We start from the raw sequence: 27,527 nt of genomic DNA on the forward strand, positions 1-27,527 counted from the left end.
AGGCCTTGAGGCCCTCCAGACGTACGCTCAGAAGACAATGGAAGCAGATAGCCATGGAGGTCAATGCCAGAAGTCAAGCCCTGAGACCTGGATGCAGTACCACAAAATGTTCAATGACCTCACAAGAGTGGTCAAGGTCAGTGAATGCCTCTTCCTATGCCATACCCTACCAACTGTTATACTACTCAAATCACCACATTTTCATCACTCACCTACCAACCGTCCTTAACAATCAAGATTCATGCAGATGAGCAGTCCAGCAATCTGTTCTCCAACATGTTACTAGGATTTCCCAAATGGAACCCCAGGGAGTTGACTCTATGGAGTTTTATTGGCTCTATGGAGCAAGAACTTAATGTCATCCCACCCCTGTCACCTCACCATGCTGTTGTCTACCAGCCAGCCAACCCAGACTGCTACCACCCATGTTGAGGTGGTGCAGTCCAAAGCCGAGCTCTCAAGGCCCAGAGCCACTTGAGGTCATTCTGCAAGGCTAACTGCAGTGTCCCCCACTAAAAATCAGCAGCCTCCTCCAGTCATGGTGCAGCCATTGGGGTAGAATTGTGTAGGAGCACTAGTATAGGTAATGGGACATTAAAAACAGGCACATGACCAAAGGTGAAATTAACTTTTATATGCAAATTGGCATGATTTAGTTTATAAATTTGCTTTGGAATATTTATTCTGTGATGTCTTTTATTGTTGCCCAAGGATACTGTGATGGTCAATGACAGAGTGTGGGTAATTGGTGTGGAATTATTGATGAATGGGGAATTGGAGTTGGGGCCACTAGTATCACTTGGATGAATTCTTCACAGACAGCTGGCCAGAAAGGGACTGCCTTGGTTCCCTCCTCTCTTTATTCTCCTCAACCACCTCTTCATGCTCCTGATCCTCAGCTGTTCACCATTCAGCTGGTGGCATGGGTTGTGCGCTCATGATGATGAGATTGTGCAACAAGCAGCAGACCTCCATGAATCTTCACACCCATTTCACGAAAGTACTGCAGGCCTTCTCCAGAATGGTCCAGGCAGTGGGAGCAATGCTTTAGCAGAACATTTTGTGTGGCAACATGGCTTTCATCTTATGCATGTGTACGTGGATTACGCACCAGAATACTGCTATACTCATATGACAAGAAAAACTTATATTGTGATATCTAGCTTGATTATCCATTCAATGGCCTTCTGAAATGATGAGCAGGGAAATGAGGGGCCTCCCAACACAATAATTAGTGGGCAGGTTGATGTGATTTGTTTCATGGTCTGGGACTCATGGCCACAATCACATTTTGTGTTGTCCCTCAGCTTCCACTTATGGAGCAGGCAGCTGCCTTGTCCATATGTGTGCAGGTCTGGCTGAGCGCTTTGAGGGAGGTTGAAGCCAGGGACCTCTGCAGTTAGATCAGTGATGAGGTGTTGTTTCTATGTGCTGCATACAGCCCATAATTCCATCTATCTGTATAATAGGTTGATACCAGATGCATTAATATAAGCTGCTGTTTCCAAGAATGACTGGCTCAATTTTAATCACTTTCTAATCTTCAGAGATGTTGGTGTTGCTAATATCTTTTTCCATTTCATGGAATACGATGGCATTGCGGCGAATAGCAGGCTGGGCAATGTGGAACAACACCGGGAACCATTTAGTTGGACTAGAGTTAAGTATTCCTGATATCATCCACATGGCAGAATTTAGCCACACATTCACGATGTATGGTGCCTGCAGGACCATGAGGCAGAGCAGAATTTGGCAGCGAGTAGATTGATGTTACTGTTGTACTGTGAAGTGTTCTTCCCCATGAAGTTCTAGCAAGTTTTTGGATCTGATTCATCTTGGTTTTTACTTTTTGACCAGTGTTGATGACCAAGTTAAGTTGATGACAGACCTACACGTGATCTCTCTCTATGTGCTAGTTTATCAAGAACCTGCCAGCTAATGTCACCAAGAAGGTAACTAAAGACCCAAAAGTGGCCTTTCTGAAAACCATGAAAGCATCAAACGTGCTGCAAAGTCATGACCCGTGTCATCAGTGGATAGCCTTTGATGCCCAATAACCACCCTCCAGTTTACCATTGGGACTCAGATGCAGTTGAAACAATGGTCTGCCACATCATGAAGGTATCATGAATGCTGCCAGGATACCAGGCATTGACTTGCATGATTCCCTGCCTTTGGTCAGATGCTAGCCGGACATTGTGGACCTCTCAGTTATGGTAAAGAGTAGAGTTGACATGTACTGCCTGCAAAGTGATGTGCATGCTGCCAATAGCACCCTGCACCATGAGGAAACCTGTAATCCTGGCAAAGCTGTGTGCTCACTCCACCTGTTAAACTCTGGCAAGAGAATATTAAATGTAGTTAAACTTTCTTTGAATAGAGTGCCTCAGTGATCTCTCTTACACAACAGTAGACAGCAAACTGGGAGGTATTGCAAATATCTTCAATTTATGCTGAAAGGAGCCAGACACATAAAATTTCATCACCATGATCACCTTCACAGCCAATGGCAATGCAGTCCTTGCCCTGCTCTGAGGTTGCTATTGTGGCTGCAGATTTTAGTGAGGACAATCCTTATTGAAGCATAAATGTTGCACAATTGCTCCTTGGTAGGAGAATATTGTGCTATTATAATGATATAATACCTTGGGCTTATTTACTGTACAAGACACAAAGTACCAATCGCTTACACGGGATTGGGTAAACACGTTGTGGGTTCATTTATTAAGAACAGGCACATGAAAACAGTTATACGTAGGTATAAGGCTTGAAGGCATCAGAACTGTGTGTGTGCTCTGCTAAAGCAAAAATGAAACTAAGACTGTGTCACATAACAAGTTTCCCTTCTATTGATGTCATACTGATATCTCTTAAAGGCATATTACAACAGAAAATTGCTCTCTGAACACCCTGGGCAGGTATGGCCTCCTGCTGAGAGCCCTTCTCCACCTCTTCCTCCTACTTCCAGCAGCTCGTCCTGCTCTGCATGCCCTCTGTTCATTCACTCATTCATGCTGTATTTCAAGGGGAATGCCAATAAATGCTCTCATGTCTGGGTGAAACTGATTTGTGCAGGGCCCTTGATGTCTTGAAACTTCTTCAGTACCTGCCACACCATCACCTGTTGACTTTTGCAACTTTAACCAACTATAGAAAGCTCCAACACTTAGAAGAAATCAACCAGCAACTAACCTGTAAGTAGTTAATATTCCCTTTAAGTAGTGCTAGTGGGGGTTATCTTCTCTGCTGCTGATCACATGTTCCACTGTGTGAGGCTAAGTGAGGGCAATAATTGATGTGTTGAGCTCCAACATAGCAGCAGCTCCACCATGTCAGTGTTTTACACACTGATTGACTCCATGATCTGTCTGCTCTGCTTACCTCTGTGGACTTTTGCTGTGCATACACTAATCTTTCGCCATTATGGCACCCTGTGCGATTTGTCCTAAATAGTGCCCACGCCGCAGGCACCATTTTGGAGCTCTAAGGGCACTTAAAATGGTCCCAAAAATATGTGCAAGCAATCCCAAGTTCTTTCCCCCTACTTCTTTCATTGTATAGCTTTTCATTCATTAAACATGCTTAACATTCATGAGATCTGTAGGAGATCGATTTTCTTGGCTTACTTTGACAGCTCCCTTGGAGATTTTACACTGCAAATCTAAGAGTAAGTTCAGTGATCTCATACTCCCAATGGAAAGCCACATCAGAAGGGAAGAGAAAAAGGGTAACAACAAAGTAGCACCAATTCTGTACCTTATACCTCAATGCAGTGTGGCGCTGAAGTTATCCTAAGTTATCCTAAGTCAACAATAACAACTTGCATTTATATAGTACCTTCAATAAAGTAAAATGTTCCAAATTGTTTCCCAGGAGAGTAATCAGACAAATAATTTCATAGTCGTATTATTTAACATGTTATTATAGCTTAGTTTTACAGATTCAAAGCTCCCAATGGGGACCCAACTCAAAGGAAGTGTACATTAGAGATTAGATCCTTATAGCAAGTTGTTTCACTACTATGTTAATTCATCAAGTAGCTAACCACCAAAATGAAAGTGATATCAATTTACATTGATATGTTGATTTATTTGTACGTTATTTACAAACACCGCAATCAACTAACTTTGAAAATCTTTTTTTATGATACACTTTATTCAAACAGGGAATTTAACAAGAAGTAAACAAGACACGTTTCAAAGAAGAGATATGTATACTTTTAAGGCACCAGAACTTAAATGATTCACTATGAATTACATTCCTGTAAGAATCTGTTAACATTTGAGGATTGATGGTTTTGTTTACAAGACATTAAAAAATGAATGCATTTGTCCGACTGGTATCACCTCACATTCGTTGGCATGACCATGATTTTATGGTATAGATTTGATGCTACTTTTACTGGCTATTAAAGTGCTAATTCACCATAGTGAAATGAAAAGCAAACATTCACTCAGTAAATTATCACTTAATGATCGACAGAAACTAGGCTGTCTCATGGAATGCTGCCAGTCTTCAAACAGCCTTGGGTCTTAATGTTCAATGGTTGAGGTTCATCATTCATGGTTTAATGAATAATCAATTGCCACTCAGACATGAATTTGAAGTCAGCCAAGATTGGCAGGATGAATGGATTAGATTTTACAATAGTCAGTGCCTAGAGAATCTAGAGGGGATAAAATTGACCTGTACCATTGCGGATCAGTGAATTGACAGCTCATTTTTAGAATGTGCCCAATTTTCTTTTTCAATCAGGCACAGTGCAAAATAGGCTGCCGATTTGTCGTGAGCCCATTTCAGATGACTGGCATAGACCAGTTTCACACTGTGTGTCTGTACTATCTTACAACTATCCAGTGTCTTATATAAAAACAGTCTGGTGAGGTTCAGTCCAGTCTGCAGTAAGTATGGTGAATAGCACAAAAACGGCCACAATTCAGGACTAAGCGGGCAGATTCTCTCACAATGCTTTTATACTACAACAGTAGTAGTTTATACTACAACAGTGATTTAGAGCTGGATTTTCATAGGCCTGAATTTTCCCGTCGGCGATTTGGGAGTGGGGCCCACTCGTCGACAGGAAAATGATGTGGGATGACGTCGGGAGGAACCCCCGACGTCATCCCGGTCCCTTTAAATTTTTAGGAAGGCAGGTGGACAGCAAAATCAGCTGTTCGCCCGCCAACCTGTCAATGGCCAATTGAGACCATTGACAGAGTAATTAAGATAATTAAAGACCTGTCCATCCAACCTTAAGGCTGGCGGGCAGGCCAGGAGCCCCAGCGGGCTTCTGATAATACATGAAACCTCATCCACTGGCGGGATGAGGTTTCATGTCTGTTTTTAAAAACTTTAATACATTTTATGTGATATTGATTAACATGTCCCATCTCATGTGACATTGTCACAAGATGGGGATATGTTAATAATTTTTTAATTTTTCTATTTTTAAAGTTTTCTGGACTGTCAGTAATCTCCCTGAGACACCAGTTTGTCTCAGGGAGCAGTGCACTCTTTTGCACACATGTGCGTAAGAGCGCACTTTGACAGCTGGGGATTCCCTCCCCACGCACCCCCCCCCGCACAGGAAGTGTCGGACAGGCCACTGGGCGGGCCTTAATTTGCTCGTCCACTCAAAATGGCGGCGGGCCCCGTTTCAGTGGCGGGGGTTGGCTGTCCACCCACCGCCAAGCCGGTTGGGCCCGCACGCCCACCAAGGGCAAGATTCTGCCCATAGAGTTGGGTACACTCCGCAGATCTTTAAAAATGGCAGCTGGGACCTGATTCCGGGACTGACAGCCGCATTACCAGTGTACCACACCCTTCAATTCCAGCCTGGCCTAGGCATCTCCTAGTCCGCAGCAATTTTCATGGAGTCAGGCCAGCTTTTCAAGGAGTTGTGGTTCATGGCCTCTCAGAGGTGTTGCAAAACATAGTATCAATTAAGAAAGCTTTTGAAAGATAAGTTCAAAATGTCCCCCCATGCCCAAATGCCAACCAATGCCCCTGCAGACAAACCCTTTGGTCTCTCATCCCCTCCATGCCAAGTTATACCCCCTCTAACTCTACCCTCTCATTCCCCTTTGCCAACCTATGCCTCTCCATCACCCTGTGGCCCCTCATCCCTTCATGCCAAGTAAAGCCCCTCTACTGATCCTAAGGCCCCTCATACCCTCCATGCCAATGCATGCACCTCAGCCCACCCCCATGATGCCTCATACTTGGCATTGCATAATGAGGCTTGGCTGAGAGCCCAGGCATCCATTAGTCTGTTGAAAAAGCTTGACCCAAGGGAAGACATTGCTTGATTGACAACATTTTCTCTTAGGTAAATTTCTCAATTGCTCAATGTTTATTTACACAAGATAAAGAGGGGTCTAGTGTTTGCAGTTTCTTCTATTGATACTTTAAATGTCTGTTTGATTGACACTTTTATAGGGCTGTAGTAAAACAGTCTTTAAAGAATGTCAGGAATGAATGACCTGTTTTTTCAAGCTTTTCAATACTTCAGGTATGACATTGTTACTTAAAGGTTCAGTTTTTTTTATTCTTTCATGGGATGTGGGTGTCACTGACAAGGACAGCATTTGTTGCTCACCCCTAATTTCTCTTGAACTGGGTGGCTTGCTAGGCCATTTCAGAGGGCAGTTATAAGTCAACTACATTGCTGTGGATCTGGAGTCACATGTAGGCCACACCAGGTAAGGGCGGCAGATTTCTTTCCCTAAAGGATATTAGTGAACCAGATTTTTTTTACAACAATTGATGATAGTTTTATAGAAACATAGAACATAGGAGCAAGAGTAGGCCATTCAGCCCTTTGAGCTTGCTCCACCATTCATTATAATCATGGCTGATCATCCAACTCAATAGCCTGCTCCCGCTTTCTCCCAATATGCTTTGATCCCTTTCGCCCCAAGAGCTATGTCTAACTCCTTCTTAAAAACATACAATATTTTGGCCTCAACTACTCTCTGTGGTAAAAAGTTCCACAGGCTCACCACTCTCTGGGTGAAGAAATGTCTCCTCATCTCAGTCCTAAATGGTCTACCCCATATCCTCAGGCTGTGACCCCTGGTTCTGGACTCCCCCACCATCAGGAACACCCTTCCTGCATCTACTCTGTCTAGTCCTGTTAAAATTTTATAGGTTTCTATGAGATCCCCCCTCATTCTTCTGAACTCCAGCGAATATAATCCTAACCGACTCAATCTCTCCTCATATGTCAGTCCCGCCAACCCAGGAATCAGTCTGGTAAATCTTCGCTGCACTCCCTCTATAGCAAAAACATCCTTCCTCAGATAAGGAGACCAAAACTGCACACAGTATTCCAGGTGTGGTCTCACCAAGGCCCTGTATAATTGCAGCAAGACATCCCTGCTCCTGTACTCAAATCCTCTGGCTATGAAGGCCAACATACCATTTGCCTTCTTTACTGCCTGCTGCACCTGCATGCTTACCTTCAGCGACTGGTGTATGAGGACACCCAGGTCTCGTTGCACATTCCCCTCTCTCAATTTATAGCCATTCAGATAATGATCTGCCTTCCTGTTTTTGCTACCAAAGTGGATAACCTCACATTTATCCACATTATGTTGCATCTGCCATGCATTTGCCCACTCACTCAGCTTGTCCAAGTCAGACTGAAGCATCTCTGCATCCTCCTTACAGCTCACCCTCCCACCCAGCTTTGTGTCATCTGCAAATTTGGAGATATTTTATTTAGTTCCCTCATCTAAATCATTAGTGTCTATTGTGAATAGCTGGGGTCCCAGCACCGATCCCTGCGGTAGCCCACTAGTCACTGCCTGCCAGTCAGAAAAAAACCCATTTATTCCTACTCTTTATTTCCTGTCTGCCAACCAGTTTTCTATCCATCACTTCCCCCAATCCCATGCGCTTTAATTTTACACGCTAATCTCTTAGGTGGGACTTTGTCGAAAGCATTCTAAAAGTCCAAATAAACCAAATCCCCTCATCAACTCTACTAGTTACATTCTCGAAAAATTCCAATAAATTTGTCAAGCATGATTTCCCTTTCGTAAATCCATGTTGACTTTGTCCAATTCTGCCATTGTTTTCCAAGTGCTCAGCTATTAAATCTTTTATAATGGACTCTAGAATTTTCCCCATTACTGACGTCAGGCTGACTGGTCTATAATTCCCTGTTTTCTCTCTACCTCCCTTTTTAAATAGTGGGGTTACATTAGCTACCCTCCAATCTGTAGGAACTGTTCCAGAGTCTATGGAATCTCAGAAGATGACCACCAATGCATCCACTATTTCTAGGGCCACTTCCTTAAGTACTGTGGGATGTAGATTATCAGACCCTGGGGATTTATTGGCCTTCAATCCCATCAATTTCCCCAACACCATTTCCCTACTAATACTGATTAACTGCAGATGTTCCTTCATTGCATGTGTCTCTAATTTCCTGTTTAATGTCATTCCCAACATCACCACTACAGTTTGGGGGTCTATATACAACTCCCACTAATATTTTTTGCCCCTTAGTGTTTCTCAGCTCTACTCATACAGATTCCACATCGTCAGAGCTAATATCTTTCCTCACTATTGCGTTAATTTCCTCTTTAACCAGCAATGCAACTTCACCGCCTTTTCCTTTTTGTCTGTCCTTCCTAAAAACTGAATACTCCTGGATGTTCAGTTCCCATCCCTGGTCACCCTGCAGCCATGTCCCCGTTATCCCGACTATATCATACCTGTTTACATCTATTTGCACGGTTAATTCATCCACTTTATTGCAAATGCTCCTCGCATTAAGGCACAAAGCCTTAAAGCTTGCCTTTTTAACATTACTTGTCCCATTCCCACTATTTTTCACTGAGGCCCTGTTTTATTCTTGCCCTTGATTTCTCTGCCTATCAGTTTTCTTATTCCCCTTTCTGTCTTTTGTTCTTGTCCTTGATTCCCCCTCCTCTGACTCCTTGCATAGGTTCCCATCCCCCTGCAAATTTAGTTTAAACCCTTCCCAACCACTCTAGCAAATAGTCCCCCTAGGACATCAGTCCCGGTCCTGCCCAGGTGTAACCCGTCCAGTTTGTACTGGTCCCACCTCCTCCAGAACTGGTCCCAATGTCCCAGGAATCTGAAACCCTCCCCCTCTCACCATCTCTTCAGCCACGTATTCATCTGATATATCCTGCTATTTCTGCTCTGACTAGCATGTGCCGCTGGTAGTAATCCTGAGATCAATACCTTTGAGGTTCTACTTTTCAACTTCCTGACTCCCTACATTCTGCTTTTAGGACCTCATCCCTTTTCTACCTATATCGTTTCTACCAATTTGTACCACGACCACTGGCTGTTCACCCTCCCCCTTCAGAATGTCCTCTAGCCACTCTGAGACATCCTTGATCCTAGCACCAGGGAGGCAACATACCATCCTGGAGTCTTGTTTGTGGCCACAGAAACGCCTCAGTTACCAAACTCCAACTTAAGCACTCTACTGCAACCCAAAGCAGCACTCCAGTGCAGATCAGGGTCACCATTATTGATGTGAGCTTTCAATTCCAAGTTTTATTGATTGGATTCAAATTCCACCAGTTGCCATGCTGGGATTAGCCTGGCCCTCTGGATTACTAGTCCAGTGTTACTACCACTAAGACACTGTCTCCCCCTCATTGGTTCTGTACAGATTGTATACTGGCTGAATGGGCATGGGAATGCCATAGGTTGGCATGGAGGGTATGAGGGGCCATGGGGGTGGGTAGAGGGGCATAGGTTGGCATGGATGTTGGCATAAGGAGTGAATAGGGGGTGAGGGGATGTGAAGGGTGCCGGCTAGATGGTTGTTTTCTGTTTTGATGCTTTTATTACAACTGGGGCTTGCCTTGGCACCCTGCAGCTCCTGGGGTTGTCTCTGTGATATGTTGTGGGGGTCAGTAGGCCTAACTCCAGCAATAATGAAAATCCACCCCAAAACTCTGGCATTAGATCCAACTTGAACCCAAAGTGAAGTGAGGGCCACATCCCTCCTCACTCCAGAGGCAGGACTCACTCTATCTCTGGATTTGTGCACTAGCTTTAGTGTTGATGTGAAACAAAACCAATCTGTTGTTCTTTATTCATTATAAATGCTTTCTCAGAGGGATGAAACAGCTGGAGTGGGATATGTAGTTGGCTCACTGCTACAGCAGGATGCATCACTGTTGTGACATTGAAATTTAGGTGCACTAGGGCAAAGGTTTTCGGTAGGCTGCATCTAGGCTATGTTATAGCCTGACCAGGGTGGACTCAATACCATCTCAAGCCACAAGACAGAACCAGAAAAAAAGACAGCCCTGTTCTCCATTAATTTTTGCAGGAAAAGGAATGTCCTTTCGATTTCATCTTGCTTTCTTGTGATTTTAGAGCAGCGTAAATGGAGTTAGCAATTGTGAAACTAGATTTGATGGTGGCACAAAAGCTTTACTCAATGAGAAAATAGCTGGTTTCTTTTCTTTTCTATGGTAAATGGTACACAGTATAAGCAGCAGAAGACAACAGCACCTTTAACATCAAGAAACGTCCCAATGCAATCCATAAAAAGAAACAAAAAAACAAACCATGAAAGGAGTATTATTTAGATGGGGTACAGATTGAGTGAAGACTGACTTTGAAGAAGGTTTATTAATTGTTTCAGTGAGTTGGAGAGATGGGAGTGTGGGGTGTGGAGGGGTGGGGGGGGGTGGTGGGGTTGGGGGAGGGGGTTGGGGGAGCTGGTTTGAGGGGGTAGCTCCAGTGAGTACTGCCTAGATGTCACTAATGATACAGCAGGAGAAGGGATTCACCGGAGTTGAGAAATGAAAGATTTGGGAGATGACAAGAGGGTTGGTGGATACTGCAGAAATATGATAGGACAAAGTCATGGAAGGAATCATGGATGAAATGAAGATTTTAGATGTAACGAGCTGTAGAGATGCAGAAAATGTATAGATCAGTGAGGGTAGGAGTGACAAGTGAATAGGACAGAAAATAAACAGCATCATTTTGGTCAGTTTAGAGGATGGGAGGCTAACAGACATTAGAGAAGTCAAGTCTAGAGTTGGTCGAGGCATGTGCAAGAATCTTAGTAGCGGAAGAGCTGAGGTACGGCGGTGGGAGGGATGGGGAGTGGTGATGTGGAAAATATTATAAAGATGGTAATAAATAGTTTTCCTGAGAGAAAGGATGTGGGGTTTAAAGCAAGAGAAGGAAATGGTCAGAGACAGGTTTTTGCTGACCAAAGCCTCAACATGTTTTGCTTCATTTTGCAGTGTGGAACCTCATTGTTATGTTTGACTCAAAGTTCTGATTCAAACATTACATCCTAACCATTAGCAAAACACTTCACTTTTATCTTCCCAAAATCACCCCTCCTTCACTGCTATTACTGCCAAAATCCTTGACCAAGCTTTTGTCAGCTCTGGAGTCAATTTCTTCAGAGCCTTCCTTTCTGGCATTCTGACTTTCAAGGTCCATAAACTCCAATGTGATCTATATCTTGACCTGTATTAAGCTCCATTGCCCCCATTTTCACTGACTTACCCTGGGTCTCTGTCCTCCAGTGCATTGAATTTAAAATCCTGATCTCATCTACAAATCCCTCTCTGGCCTCATTCCCACCAACTTCTTCAAAATCTCTTTGTGTTTTGCCACATTCTGCATCCTTCGATCTATCCTTCGATCTCTTCGTCTCCGCATTGTGTTGATTATGGAGCTGGAGCTCCATTGTCTGGAAATCCTTCCCTAAACTGCCCATCCCTCAATTTTACCGTTAAAAGTTTCCTGAAAACCCATCTCAATGCCCAAGTCTGTGATCACCGCTCGAACTTTCCAAAAAGGCTGAAAGTGTTTGTTCCTCTCTTCTGCGAAATCTCCTGATGCTTTTTCATATGTTAAAACTGCAATATAAATGCAAGTCAGTATTTCTTTGATATTGAAGATTCTTTCCAACTGGAATTATTAGACAGCAATTAGGAGAAGGGAACTGTCACTGAGTTTCTCTCTCTTTATCCCGGGTGTGTACCTGACATATCTTTGTTGACAGACACCGAAATCAAGGGCAGGATTTTCCCCTCGTCAGGTGGGCGTGGCGGGCAGGCCCGGGGACAGCCACAAAACGCTCCACCACCCACAATCAGACCCCGACCGCGATTTCATGCTGGCTAGCAAATTACCGGCCAGCCAGTGTGAAACGCACAGTAACAGCCTCAAAGCTGCCGAGGTGGGGGTGGGGGGAGGAGTGCGAGCACTAAAGTCAGCGCATGCACGAGGGAGCGTGCACTGAAAGCTCCCTGAAGGCACAGAGCTGCCTCAGGGAGCTGAAGATTTTTAAAATGAAAAAAGAAAAATCTACAATTAATATAAACATGTCCCCACATGTGAATCAGTCACATGAAGAGATACAGGTTAAAACTGAGTTTAAATTTTTTAATTTTTAAAAATTCATTGTTGAAAACCTTATCCCGCCCGTGGATGAGGTTTCGCTGAAAATGCAAAGGCTGCCTGGCCTACTCGCCCGCTTGCCAACCATAAGATTGGACGGGCAGCTGATAATTCTGCTTAATTAGCTGCATAAGGGCCTTAATAGGACTCTTAATTGTCGACGGGCAAGCTGCTGACTCTTACGCGCGCCAGACGACCGGAATATCGCGTGCTATTTTACGCTCAAGCGTGTCGGGTGCTCAGCCGCATGCCGAGCTCAAAATCCTGGCCCAAGATAGGATGGATATTACTGATGTAACTAGACAATTCAGTCAATGTAAGATAAAAATGATATTCACTTCGAAGGATTAAATAATATTTTATCGTATTCTGTGCATCATCCCCTTATTACAACATTGATCCACAGTGCACAATGACTAGCAATAAAAGGAAACTAGTCTTGATGGTGCTAATGATGGTAAGGAGAGCCACACATGTTTTTAATAAACATGATTTATGCTTCTGTTATTTATCAAAATCATGTACATAAATAACTTTGCAGTGACATCATGACACAAGTATTTAAGTAACTGCCATGGAATAATAAGAAAAACATGTTTCCTTTCTTTAATCTATAAACTTTTGTCAGTGAAATGCAATTATCTGCACAACTGAGTAAAAGGTTATTACTGTACACCCATTTGATACCTTGTATCTTGTGGCATTTTACCATGAAAATATATGTTTATCACATGTACCTTAAATGTTGATGTGCGGCATTAACTGTAAGAAACTGTAAGAATACTTTTAGACTGGGCATATTTGTGTCAGACTGAAATTTGCTGCCAATGTAAATGCCTTTGATGTACAGGAAAACAGCTTGTGAGCATAACATTGCTCTGTCGTGTGACACATAATTGGGTTTCCCCCTGCATTAATTCTGCCTAAGTATATTTTAACAGTTGCCATTCTGAAGTTTATGGACGCAAATATCACAAACAATGAATTTGAACATTCAGAAGTACATTTATACATTTGTTAATTAGAACATTGAGGAGGCACATTTCAGTTAACAAAAATCGCAAATGCTGCAAACTTGCAGATTACAATTAATTTTGCAACAGCTGTTAACAACTAAAGTAATTTAAACCAATAGAGCACTTGCCTCCACTTCTGTAGTGAAGGAATGCACTGAAGGAAACCACTATTCTCCAATTCCCCACCAATGTTCTGACTCATGCTGGTGTTTGGTTCCATAGACACTGCTACTTCTTTGATACTGAAGATTCTTTCCAACAGGAATTACTAGGCAGCAATTAAGAGAAGGAGAACTGCCACTGATTTTCTGCCTCCTTATCCCAGGAGTGCCCCTGACATACCCCTGTACCATACTGGTAGTGAGTCTATCTAGTGAGCCATTGGGATACCTGAGTGACATCCCTAAATTTTCTGAGCCACTTCATGTTTCAACTATCTGAAACAGTACAAGCAATATAGCTAATCACAGAATCACAGAATATTACAACACACAAAAGAGACCATTCAACCCTTCATGCCTGTGCTGTGTTTTATAGAACTATTCATTTCATCCCATTCCCCTGCTCTTTCCCCATTGCCCTGTGATAATTTTCCTTTCAAGTATTTATCCAATTCCTTTTGAAAGTTGCCACTCAATTTGCATCCGCCCTCTATTCTTGCAGGCAACGCATTCTGGATCACAAGAACTTAATGGGAAAAATTTTCCCCCATTGGGGGGGAAGTGCAGAGGCAGGCACGGGCTGGCGGACTTCCGATCGGCTCCCCCAATTGGGGGTGCGCCACCATTTTACCTGGGTGGGCCAATTAAAACCCACCCAGTGTGATGTCTGCCAGGAGGTGCTATGCGCTCCCTGTGTGGGTTGGGGGGAGGGAGCGGACTCCCTCAGCCAGGAGTGCGCTCTTTCGCACAAGCCTCAGGGAGATCGGCTCCAAATTAAAAATTGTTAAACAGATGATAGAAAGATTTCCCTGACATGTCCCCTCATATGACACTGTCACATGAGTTGGGATATGTCCATAACTTTAAGGTTGGACGGGCAGGTCCATTAATGATATTAATTACTTTTTCAATGGCCTCAATTGGCTGTTGGCAGGTGCCCAGCTGACTCGGCTGCGCCCCCGCCAACCTGAAAATGGAAATGACACAGGGCCCGATGTCATCCAGCGTCATTTTACGCTCGCCGACCAGAAGATCCTGTCCAGTGTGAAAAAGAATCTTCGCACCACCTCTAGTTTTTTTGCCAATCAGCATAAACCTGTATCCTCTGGTTATTGGTCTTTCTGCCACTGGGAACAGTTTCCCTTATTTAGTCTGTCAAAACCATTCATAATTTTCAACACCTCCATTACATCTGCCCTTATTCTTCTCTGTTCTAAGGAAAATGGTCACAGCTTCCACTCTGAAACTGATAATTGAATTGAACTGAAATTCCTAATCCCTTGTACTATTCTAGTAAATTCCTTCTGCATTGTTTCTAGGGCTTTGACATCCTTCCTGAAGTGTGGTGCTCAGAATTGAACACAATACTCCAGCTGAGGTCTAACAAGTGTTTCATAAATATTTAGCAACATTTCTTTTCTTTTGTGCTCTGTCTTCTATTAAAAAAGCCAAGGATGCCATATGACTTTTTTTTAACAACCTTCTGAGTTTGTTCAAAGAATTATGTGCATAAATCACTAGACATCTCTAAGATAAAAGCAAAACACTGCAGATGCTGGAAATCTGAAATAGAAACAGAAAATGCAGGTCTGGCTGCATCTGTGAAGTGAGAAACAGAGTTAACGTTTCAAGTCCATAAGGATGGACTCAAAATGTTAACTCTGTTTCCCACTCCACAGATGCCGCTTCATGCAGTATAAATTGTTGTTCCCTTTTCTGTTGACATCTTGCAAGTTGTCCTGATGAGTACAAGATGAAAAGCTTTGATAGCATGTCTCTTTTTTTCAGCAATACCAAAGTAGAAGAAGTTGAATGAAGAGTGGAAGAGGTAATTTATCTGAAGAAGACTGAGTGAATGAGGACATTGGGGCAGGTGTTGGAATCGAGAGTCGAGAGATTTCCTAATGTCTCGATCCCACCTCCTGACCAACATAGTGGGGAGTTGGGAAATGGCTGGAGTTAGATTTGCTTTCAGAGGCAGATAGGCTAAAAGGCCCATCTCTGTTTGCTGAGGCATGGCCCAGTTCTGGAGATGAGCATGAGGCACTCAACCCTTACCTCCTACCCACCTATATCCCTCTCACCTCTACATGCCCCCCTGAGATCCTCCTTCCCCCCATACCCTCCTCAACCCCCAACACAATTACTCAGCATTCACTATAAACCAAACTCACAAGCACTTTAATAATATTGCGAAATCTACCAGAAGTTCATATCATATTTGCTCTATAAGAGTGAGAGTCAGACAATAAACTAAAAGATGATTTATTTAATACAGAGTAGGTCAATCAACAGTGATCAGTGCAAAGCAGATGGCCATGAGATTTAATAAGGCTAGTCATCACAATCAATGCGACCAGTCTAGCCCTGAAGGCCTGGATGCAGCTGCAAAAAGGTCAATGACCTCACACGAGCAGTAAAGGACAGTGAATGATTCTTCACTTACCATATCCTTATAACTGAACCATTAGCCTTACACACTGATTAATTCACCACACTATGTCACTCAGCTACCAATAATCTCTGTCAATGATAATCATTAATCACATTCTTAGCTTCGTCTCAATCTTACACACTTAGTGACCAGCTCACAGAATGACACTGTGTAATTCAAAAGGCAACTTAGATATAGGATCTGCAAGTATGGTTGAGTCATTGGGCATGAGTGGCTTGTAGCCAGGGAGGGTGGTGCAGGTATCAGCTTCCTGGAGGGTGAGGTTGCACACAAGCTCTGTTACAGTGGACTCAGATAAGGTCTCCAATAGGGCAGCCTACAGAAAAAGAATATCAGATACACATAATAAAATCCAGGTGTATTGACAAACTAGCCAGAAAGCTTGAAGTCATTGTCAAGAAGAATGGAAAATTTCAGCACCCAGGGCTTTACGCAAAGCTTGGACAGGATATTTTGCAGCAAGGAAATGGTGGCCAACAGCATCCTGTATGGAGTCAACCATGCATATCATGGCTAAAGTCTCAGCTTCCAATGCAGCAGAAGCAGAAGCCACCTGAGTACTGCTGTGGAAGCTCAGACTGATCATGGCTTCAGATTTCAGTGCTTAAAGGGACTTTCAGGGTGTCACTGCAGTCCAGCAAGTTCTCCTCCAACAAAGTACTAGGATATGGGAGCAACTATGGTTCCAAAGAGCATAAACCTGGGCCAGAATATTATGCCCTGTGGGTGTCATGCACCCAACCCGAACAGACATGAAATAGCATGAGATGAGGTCAAGTGAGCGTCCCGGCAATACTTCGCTCGATGGACGCCGCAGCAGTTGGAAGTGCGCCCACCGACAATTAAGCGGGCAATTAAGCTGATTAATGATGCAATTAACAATGATTTTATGTGGCCCGCTCACATTTATGGTTGGGGGACGGGCCATTCTCCCAGGCGGCATTCACATTTTTGCTCAAACCTCGATCCAGGGTAGGATGAAATCTCCATTGGGAAATAAAATAAAAAGAGATATCTGGGGGCTTTTTTAAAATGAGATAGGCTTTCAGGTGCCTGGTTGTACTGCATGGACATGTTTTGCAGCATTTTTATCATTTCTTTTATTCTGTGGAAGTCTGCAGCTCCCTGGGGCAGCTGTCTGCCTTCAGGAAGCTCATTGGAAGCGCTCACGTGCACCTAAGCTAGGTCGGTGCCCACCCTGTTCCCCGCCTCCCCCACCACCCCCCCGGGTGCTGAGCTAATTAACGGCCAGCCAGCGTGAAATCACAGTTGGTGGTTGATCGTGGACGGAAACCCATTTCCTGTCCTTTTCTGGGCTCACTGATCGCACGCGCCCAGTGAACGAAAACTTCAGTCCTTGCTATCCTCTCTCAGGATGACATATTCGTCCTGCCACCACTGCCACTCTTCCATTGCCCTTGCTGTTGCCTCTCAGCCAGTCACCCCAACCTGCTGTTGCCCATGTTGAGATGTTGCAATTTGAAACCAGGTTTTCTAGGCCCAGAGCTGCTCAAGGTCATCCTGAAAGGCCGTCTGCAGTCTCCTTCAATGAAAGTCAGCAGATGTGCTGCAGCCACTGGGGTAGCACTGCATTGGGACACTAGGATAGGCTAGAGCACATGGAAAACAGGCACTAAGGGAATGCACAAGGATGATTAATTGATGTTTGTATGGAATATTGGATGGTTCAATTTACAATGTTGATTTGGAATGTTTGTTTTAGCTTTTCTTCAGCACTGTGGCCAAGAGGACTCTGTGATGGTCAGTAGCAAAGGGAAGATAAGGTGTGAGACAGTTGTTGAATGGGGAATTGGGGTTGTGTCCACTGGTACTGCAGTAAGATGAACTGATCACAAACAGCCCAGTCAGGAAGTGGCTATGTTGGTTGCCTCCTTCCTTCCTCCTGTTCATCCTCTTTCACTTTATGCTTTCTCTCCTCATCTTTGTCCCTCTCAGCTGGTCACCATATACCTGTTGGCAAGGATATTCCATCATAATGCTGAGATTGTGCAGGATGCAGCACACCACCACGAATTGTAACACATATTTGGGTGAGAGTTGCAGGGCACCCCAAGAACTGTCCAGGAAGCGGAAATGTTGCTTAAACACCTCTGTGGTCTGCCCAATGACATTACTTGTGGCAACATTGCTCTCATTATAAGCATGTTGCCCATGTGCATGGGTTGGATGTGGGAGTCGTGAGCCAGGGATTCATCAGATAGGCCTTGTTGCCCAGTAGCCAGCTTCTGGTTCCTTGTGGTGGTTCAAATGCTGCTGGTATAGTGAATTGCTGCAGAATGAAGCCTTCATGACTGCTGCCAGGCTATTGCAGCCTGAGCTCCAGTTGGAGGCTGTTAGCCATTGATCTGCTAATCAAAACAACCATCTCGGTGATGTTTGGATCTGTGTCAGATAACTTGAACTAACTTGTTTCAACATGGTCAATGACAATTAAAATTCTGTCCACCTAGCCATTAAAGGCACTGTTTGACAGAAATGAACCAACGTGTCTAATTCAACTGGTATTAGCATATAGAGAAACCAAGAGAAACCAATGTTTGGTAATTAGGGGGAAAATTTTCCCCCTAACATGCGGGGTGTGTGGGAGTGGGTGCTGGCGGTCGTGGTCCTGATTACTACCGGTGACTGGGACCGCGCCGCCATTTTGTGTGGGCGGGCCAATTAAGGCCCACCCAGCGTGTTTGCCGACTCCTGGGGACAGCGGGAGTGGGCGGGCGCAGGCGGAATGGCAATCTCCACCGGGTCCAATGGCGATCCCGCAGCCTGTTTAAAGGCCAAGCTGCAGCCGCACCAAGGCTGCTGTACATAGCCAGAGGTTGGGGGTAAGGCACATCTAAAACAGCCATGCAGGAGGGTAGGGTGGGTGGCCACTGTGCGCCCAGGTTTTCTGACGAGTGCCTTGCTGCCCTCCTCGAGGAGGTGGCAGCACGGCGGGATGTGCTTGTCCCCGAGGACGGGAGGAGGAGGCTACCCCACTTGACGAAGGGTGAGTGGGAGGAGGTTGCGAAGATTGTGCTCATGGACCCAGTGCCGCAAGTGCTTCAACGATCTGCTGCGCACAGTAAAGGTGAGTAGCATGTTGGCATCATTCACTGCACCCAAACGGATGAGGACTGGCGGTGAGCCAGGCCAGATTTTGATGCTGAGCCGCTTTGAGCAGGAGGCCCTCAGCTTGGAGAGGCAGCACATGCCCAGGTCCACTGGAGCAGGAGAGGCTGGTGTTCCACGGGCAGGTATGTGTGGCCAGCACTCACGTCACCAGTAGTCTCCCAACAGCCATGGCAATGTTGATTGTTGAGTGAGTGATGTTACCAACATGGCTTGCCCATTGCGTGTGGAATGATGAGACCATGATGATCTGGGGGACAGGCATGTACATTGACATTGCCCGCACGCTAACTGATCGAATTTCCTTACTCTTCTTTTCAGCATCATTGGCACAGGGCCAGGACCCAGAGCAGCAGGGGCCCTCTCTGACACCTGAGGGGCATGAAGGTGCACCTTTAGAAGCGTCACACTATCACTGCCAGGCAGGCACCAGCGCAGATACTGGTACCTCGGTAAACATCATATCTTCAGCTAATGTCCTGGGTCACAGTGGTCAGGGCACTTCATAGTCACTGAAGTAGCTGGCAGACACAGAGAGTACTGATGGCGCCAGCAGTCAGAGGGGCCCAGGCACATGCTCAGTCTGTGGCCGATGATGAGCCTCTGGAGTCATGGGTGATGCAGCCAACTGCTGACATGTGGCCGGGTGTGCGGGAGCATCTGGTGGAGAGTCATGAAGCTCTGCTTGGCTCGGTGTCAATGGTGGAGGAATCTACGCATCCTGTGGCCAATGCATTGAGCATCATGGCTGAGCACCAAGCTTCCTCCATGGAGAGAGTGGCGACTCTCATGGAGAGGCAGCTCCAGGGACAGGATCAGGTGTTCCTGGGGTTGTGCTCGGACCTGCACACCCTCACAGAGGCATTAACCTCATCTGGTCAGTGCCTGTGTGGGCAGTGGTTTGGCCACCAGGTACCCAACCTCGGTGCCCATCCATCTAGGGTGAGCAGGGAGGGCCAAATTGACCTCATGTTGGTGGTGCAGCTGCCTGTTGTTTCTGCTGGTGCCTCTAGGGCGCTCCAGATAAGGCTGGCAGCTCCTCTGCCCCTCTGCCAGTGACCGTGGCACCCAATGAGGCTGCGATGACTGGGGAGATGCCAGCTGCGGAGCGGGAAGCTCCCTCCCAGGCGGGTCCATCACAGGCTTGATGGGCCACAGAACGTCCGGCAAGGTCATCGAGGCCAACAGGGCATCAGTGAGAGCAGGCTGTCTCAAATGCCAGAGCCAGCGAGGGGGCACCACAAAGACACGGCACCTGCAAACAACAGATGAAGGAACCTTAGGCACACCCCAGGCTCATCACAGGGGCTCTGCTGTTGCCCCCCACCACCACCCCCCCCCATCATGAGTTCTTTCGAGCTTTGTGTGAAGTCCAACACCATTTTATTTCTGTTATGTGGAGAGACTTTGGTTACAGTATTAAATTTATGTTATCTCAAATGGCTGTGGGTATCTCTTTTTTTGGGAAGGTGCATGGATTCCTGAGATTTGATGAGTGGTTTGTGTATCTTTTAGATTTATTGACTGCGCCCATCGCCATTCCTCCTATCCAGACAGATGAGGTCTCCAGGCTGGAAGATACATGCCAGGCTTATGTTGCACGTCCATATGTGCTGTGCTAGCTAAAGGTTCCATGGATTAGAACATCCCGGGTGTCCCTGCATCCCTGGGTATGCCTGCGTCAAGTCTGCCCCAACAGCATTTCCCTGTGCATGCTCATCCTCAGACTCACTGCTGGACTCATCATGCTTAGCCCCAGCCACTCCGTCTACATCTTCTTCATCCACAGCGTCCCCCCTTTGCAGAGCTAGATCGTACAGAGCACAGCATGTAACTACTATCAGCGACACTCGATCTGGGGGGTACTGGAGTGTGCCCTTGAATGGTCCAGACATCGGAAGCGCATTTTGTGAAGACCGATGGTTCTCTCTGCCACAGCCCTTGTGGATGCGTGACTTCTATTATACCGCTGCTCAGCTTCTGTTCTTGGATGGTGGAGAGGGCGTCATGAGCCACCTTCTGAGGGGATAGCCCTTGTCACCCAGCAGCCATCCATCCAGCCGGGCTGGAGCACTGAAGAGCCCCGGCACCTGCGGGTGTCTCAGGATGTGGTCGCCGTGGGAGCTGCCAGTGTATCTTGCACAGACTTGTAGATTCTGCATCCTGTGATCACCCACAATCTGCACGTTCATGGAGTGGAAGCCCTTCCTGTTGACAAAGACACTGGGCTCACCTGTACAGTCTATTGCACCCTGGATGCGGGGGAAGCCAGCAATGGCCGCGAAGTCTCTGGCTCACTATGCCTGGTTGGCCTCGTCCCAGCGGTAGTGGATGAAGGTCAATGAGCGCCTGAACGGAGCGTTTGTGACCTGCCTGACTCAAGTGTGGACAGATGATTGGGAGACACCGCAGAGACTATGCACTGAGCCCTGGAAAGAGCCAGAGGCACAGATGTTGAGGGCAGCTGTGACCTTTAGACACACGGGACTGGCGTGTCCACCCACACAGTTAGCTGAGATCTCTGGACCAATCATCTGACAGATATAGTTGATTGTCTCCCTTGAGAGACGGAGCCTCCTTCAGCACTGCGCCTCAGACATATTGAGGTAGCTGCTTCGCACTCTGTATACCCAGGCAGCAGGATAGTGGCGTCTCCTGTGGCTCCTTGTGCTTTGGACTTCCTCTCGGCCCTGTGCCCCTTGTGCTTGCACCTGTACTCCCAAAGGTGGCTCCCTTGGAGGCTGAATGTGGACTCCTGGCCTCCTCCTTCTAGTCCTCCTTTCCGCCTCAGATGAGGTGCTTCCAGTGGAGAGATCACCTCCCATTCCCAGGCTCGGGGAAGCTTGCTGAAACCAACAGGCCCCAAAACAAATCCTCACTGAAAAGTGCTGACCTGAAGGTTATGAGTGATGTCTAAGTAGCTGCTATGCATTTGACACTTCTCCACCTCACACTTGCTACTTTTAATAACTTCTGAGCACTAACTATTAAATGCCTGGATTCACAAAAACAATGATCCCTCTTTCCTGCCCATGGATGAGCTTCATTAAAGTTTCAGATAGCTGCCTGCCCGTTGCGCCCATGCGACAAGCCTTAAAATCCACGACAATTGGAACCTCAACTACCCTAATTGGCCCGGTAATTACTGAAGGGCGCACAACGGACATTGTCTCGCTCCTGCTCAGTGAAATATTGCGATGGCGCGCGGTGATGTCGGGATGCGCGCCCGACATCACAGCGCGTAATTTACATGTCGGTGTGCAGGTCCCGCCCCCTGTACGCCGACGGAAAAATTCTGCCCTAATTTACACTTTTTTTTGGAAAGGTCTATCTCCTACAGATTGGCTTCGCCATTAGAAAAGAAATTGCAAAGGATCTGGAAATCCTTCTCAAAGACATCAATGAAGAACTGATGAGCTTATGTCTTCCCCTGCAACAAAATGGAGACTTGCAACACTCATAAGTGCTTATGTCCCCACATTTATTAACACTGATGATAAAAAGACAAAATTCTATGATGCTTTGGGCCATCTCCTATGGTCAATCCCTAAAGATGCCAAAATTACCTCTATGGGGGATTTCAATCCTAGAGTTGGGCATGACCATATCACACAGGCAGGAATCCTTGGCCAACATGAAGTTGGACAGGAAAACTCTCCTAAATTTGTTGTGTGCCAAGCATGATTTTCCATAACCATAGAATGTTCCACTGAAAAGAAAATAGAAAATAACCTGGCAACACCCACAACACCGACTGGCAGCCCCTTGTCAGACAGATGGAAAAGCCATGCAAGGAGCTGACTGCTGGACAGATCACTGCCTGATCCACACCAAGCTGAGCCTAAATATCCAGCCAAGGCATTGTAAATCAATTTGCCAGGCATGACCAGGGTAAATGTCAAGGGCCCTACTATTGTCTTAGACCTTGCTACACAACTTGTCAGCACTTTGTAGTTTGACCTTCTTTCCCCAAGTGATATAGAAGATGAATGGAAGTAGCTCCCTAATCAGAGATTCAGGACTTTAGTAAACGTCCAGGGATAATGTAAGAACAAGCACTGAGACTGGTTTGATGCGAATGCCAAAAACATCTCCCATCTTCTCAAACAGAAACAACTCACACATGCAATTCTTCCAGCAGTTGTACAGCCAAAAAAGCATCAAGCCAAAGACAAGTTCCAGCATGCTTTAGGAGAAATGCAGAATGACTGGTGGAATGTAAAATCTAATGAGCTGCAACATCTAGCTGAAAGTCATGACCTATGTTTTTGCAATGTGCTGAAGACTGTGCACGGCTACTCCACCACAACGTTTACTCCTACCCTGATTGAAATGAACTAATCACTGATAAGGCAGCTATAATGGAAAGATAGTGTGAGCACATCACCAAGCTCCTCAACTGAGTCACCCATATCTCAGCAGATTCTCTGCATCATATTGAACAATTGCTTGAGAAAGAAAGCCTTTCTCTTCCCCCTTACACAGAAGATTTGATAAAAGCAATAAGTTCAATGAAACAAGACAAAGTGCAGCCAGCATTCCAGCAGAGATTTGCAAGTGTAATAATGTAGCGCTCATTAATAAACTTACAGCCATCTTCAGAGTGTCTGGGATTGGGAGAAAGTTCCTCAGGACCTCAAGGATGCCAACATAGTCAGCATCTGGAAGTGGGAAGCATTCAAAACAGTCTTCGGCAACTACCAAGGAATAAGTCTTCTCTCAATTTCAGGAAAGGTCCTTATACAGATCTTGTTAAACTGCCTGCTAGACAGCCTCATGGATGATGTCCACCTGGAAACACAGTGTGCTTTTAGGGTTAACCATGGGACAGCTGATATGCAGCAAGACAAGTACAAGAAAAGTGCAGAGAGCAACATTAAGATCGATATATGCTGTTCACAGACATAACCAAAGCTTTTGACACTGTGAGTTGACCTGATCTATAGCACTTGCTCTGCAAGCTAGCATGTCCGAACAAGTTTGTCAAAAATCCTGCATCTACTGCATGATGGCATGGTTGGACATGTTTGTGCCTGTGGCAAGATGTGAGCTGCCTTTGCAGTAAATAACAACATAAAGCAAGGATGCATCATGATTCCCCAACCCATCAATCACTTCTTTGCTTCAATGCTTAAGAACTCCATCAGAGACATAACTACAGCCATTAATGTTAGATTCCATTCTCGGCAGCTCTTCAATCCCTCCAGACTACATACCTCTACCAAAGTCACAGAGGCAGTAATCAGAGAGCTTCTCTATGTAGGTGACTGTGCCACAATTGCCCACAACAAGAAACGCATCCAGACTATTGCAAACAAATTCTCGAATGCTGCCACAAGTGTTGATCTCCAAATCAGTGTCTCCAAGACCAAGGCTATGTTACCGCCAGCATCAGGCACACGCTATGAAGTACAGGACTTAATCATTGATAACACCAGCCTCAAGGTTGTAGAAAATTCTCATACCTTGCCAGCGTGTTCTCTAGGGATGCCACTGTTGAAAAAGATATAAATGCATGCATCCAGAATGCAAGTTGCAGTAACCTAATGTGTAATGTACCTTTAAGACAAATGTTGTAATGTAAGATCACATGATCTGGGTACCCAATAGCAGAGTAGCGCAGACTACCTCTGCAGTCAGTAGTCTTGAGTTAGAGTCTGAAGAGTAAAGATAGAATTTTGAGTTGTAAGCACACAAGTGTAGCTGCTGAGTTCCTTTTGTAAATAAACTGAATGTGTTTCTTCCAAGAACGGTCTACTGATCTTCTCTGTCTTGGTACCGACTTGGTCACCCTGAAAGGATCTTTTAGTCCCAACAAACCTGGGCACTGGATCCAACAAACTGATGATGAGAGTAAAAAGCAAGAAAGAATGAAGGAAATCAGATGAACTGAAATTGGGCTGTACCTCGCATGGTAGTTGTAAGTAAAGAAAAATTTCCTTCCTGATCATCGAAGCAATCCCCTCAGAGCATGCCGTAATTTGGAAGAATGGAACCTTTCGATCCAACCTTGGACGACTGGTCTCATTATGTTCTTCCAGGTGAACGACATTGCGGGGGAAGAGAAGAAGCACACGGTCCTTCTGTCCACGTGTGGGAGTAAGACATATGGATTAATTTGAAATTTGTTGGCACCCAGTGCTCTAGATTCGAAAAGTTTTGATGACTTAGTGAACCTCATGAAGAATCGTTACCAGCCCAAGCCATCGGTGACGATGCAATGATTCAAATTTAACTCAAGGAATAGAGCCGCAGGGGAGACAGTTGCTTGTATTGTGGCAAGTCTGAAACAATTAACTGAATATTGCAAGTTTGGTACATTTATCAATAACATGTTTAGAGATCATTTAGCAGGCAGTATATATGAAGATTCTGAAGAGGTTACCGTCTGAAACAAATTTTGATTTTCAGAAGGCATTGGAAATTGCTCTGGCAATGGATGGTGCAGTGCGAGACTTGAAAGCCATACAGGAGGTGCAAAATGGTGCCATCCTCCACGTTGGGCAAGGAGACTTAGTCAAAAAGAACACGTAAGTGCAAAGCTTTATTCAGAAGTGGGAAGCAGCTACCGGTAGCAGACAAGTTAAAAGAGAAAACTTAGCAGCAAAAACATGGCATAATGATAACAGAGGTGGAAGCAGACAACCTTGTAATAAATCACAGTTTAAATAGATTGAATGTTTTTTTCTGTCATTGAAATGGACACTACGAGAGACATTGTAAAGATAGAATCAGGCAGACTTTCAGAAAAAAAAGAAAAACCCAATGAGATTAATAGCATTGAAATGCCTGAAGTAATGGGTTCAGATATTGATCCATTACATAATTTAAAGGTAGGAAGAACAGAACTTATCTTTGTAACCATGAGAGTGAATGAGAGGCTTATCAGAATGGAGGTGGATATTGGAGCAGCCACTACAGTGATAGGTGAGCATACTTTTAAATCCCTGAATCATGGGGAACATAAACTAAATTTGGAAGAAATTGATGCCAAATTGAAAACTTATACAGGAAAAGACAAAGGATAAGTCAAGGGCATGTGTTATGTCAGTACACTATGGAGGTTAACCAGTGACATTAACCTTAATGGTGGCAGCAGTCGAGTGACTTAGTCTCCTTAGAGAAAACTGGCTGAAAGAAATTAAATTGGAATGGACTGAAATCTTCCAACTGAGAACTAATGGGCTATCAGAGCTACTAGGAAAATATGCTTCCATTTTCAAGGATGAACTTGGAAAGATTGAGGGGCTACAAGCAAAAATTCATGCAGATCCAGAGGCAACACCAAGATTCATGAAGGCAAAGCAAGTACCTTATGCAATGAGGGAAAAGGTAGACACCGAACTGGACAGATTAAAAAAACTGGGAGTGATACAACTAGTACAGTTTTCAGAGTGGAAAGCACCAATTGTACCTGTTCTCAAACCTGACCGAAGCATTAGAATATGCAGAGCCCACCAATTAATAGTCAATTAAGTGGCTAAGGTGGAGAGATAGCCCATACCAAAAATTGAAGACTTGTACACTAAACGGGCAGGTGGAACTGTCTACATGAAGCTTGATATGAGTAATCGACAATTGGAATTAGAGAAGGCCTCCTGGAAGTTTGTCACCATTATTACACAGAAAGGGTTGTACCAATACACCCTTTACCTTTTGGCACATCTTCAGCTTGCTCCACATTCCAAAGAGCCATAGAAGGTTTACCACAGGGACTGCCCCATAGTGTAGTTTATTTGGATTATGTTCTCGTGACTGGACTCACTGAAAAGGAACATTTGATGAACTTGGAAGAAGTTTTGAAACGTTTTTCATAGGTTGGAGTGCGGTTGAAAAAAGAAAAGCGCACATTCCAAACGAAAGAGGTGATTACCTCGATCACAAGGTAGATTCATAAGGCCTGCATGCAGTTGAGGAAAAAGTGAAAGTCAGTAGAGAGGTACCAGCACCAAAGAATACATCTGAACTACAATCATCCTTGGGAATGATCAACTACTATGGATGCTTCTTGCCTAATTTGTTGACAGAACTGGCACCACTGTATTACTTGCTCAAAAAGAACCGGAGATGGTCATGGTAAACACCACAGCAAGAAGCTTTCACAAAAGTGAAACAATTGCTACAATCATCCACACTTCTGGTACATTTTGACCCCAAAAAAGAGTTGGTATTAACGTGTGACGCATCTCCCTATAGGGTGGGAGCAGTGCTTTCCCATCGAATGAATGATGGATCAGGACAACCTATAGGGTATGTATCGAGAACAGCCAATACAGCAGAAAAATGGTACTCTCAAATAGAAAAAGGCCTGTCAGTCATTTTTGGTGTTAAGAGGTT

At 45.0% G+C, this 27,527-nt stretch overlaps 1 protein-coding gene across 4 annotated transcripts in view; it reads right to left on the minus strand.

Annotated features, from left to right (window-relative positions):
• LOC121276439 (zinc finger protein 385D-like) overlaps positions 1–27,527 on the minus strand; it is a 469,044-nt gene that overhangs the window by 189,162 nt on the left and 252,355 nt on the right. The window lies entirely within an intron of this gene.

The sequence above is a fragment of the Carcharodon carcharias genome, chromosome 3 (assembly GCF_017639515.1).
Source record: "Carcharodon carcharias isolate sCarCar2 chromosome 3, sCarCar2.pri, whole genome shotgun sequence".
Taxonomy (NCBI): domain Eukaryota; kingdom Metazoa; phylum Chordata; class Chondrichthyes; order Lamniformes; family Lamnidae; genus Carcharodon; species Carcharodon carcharias.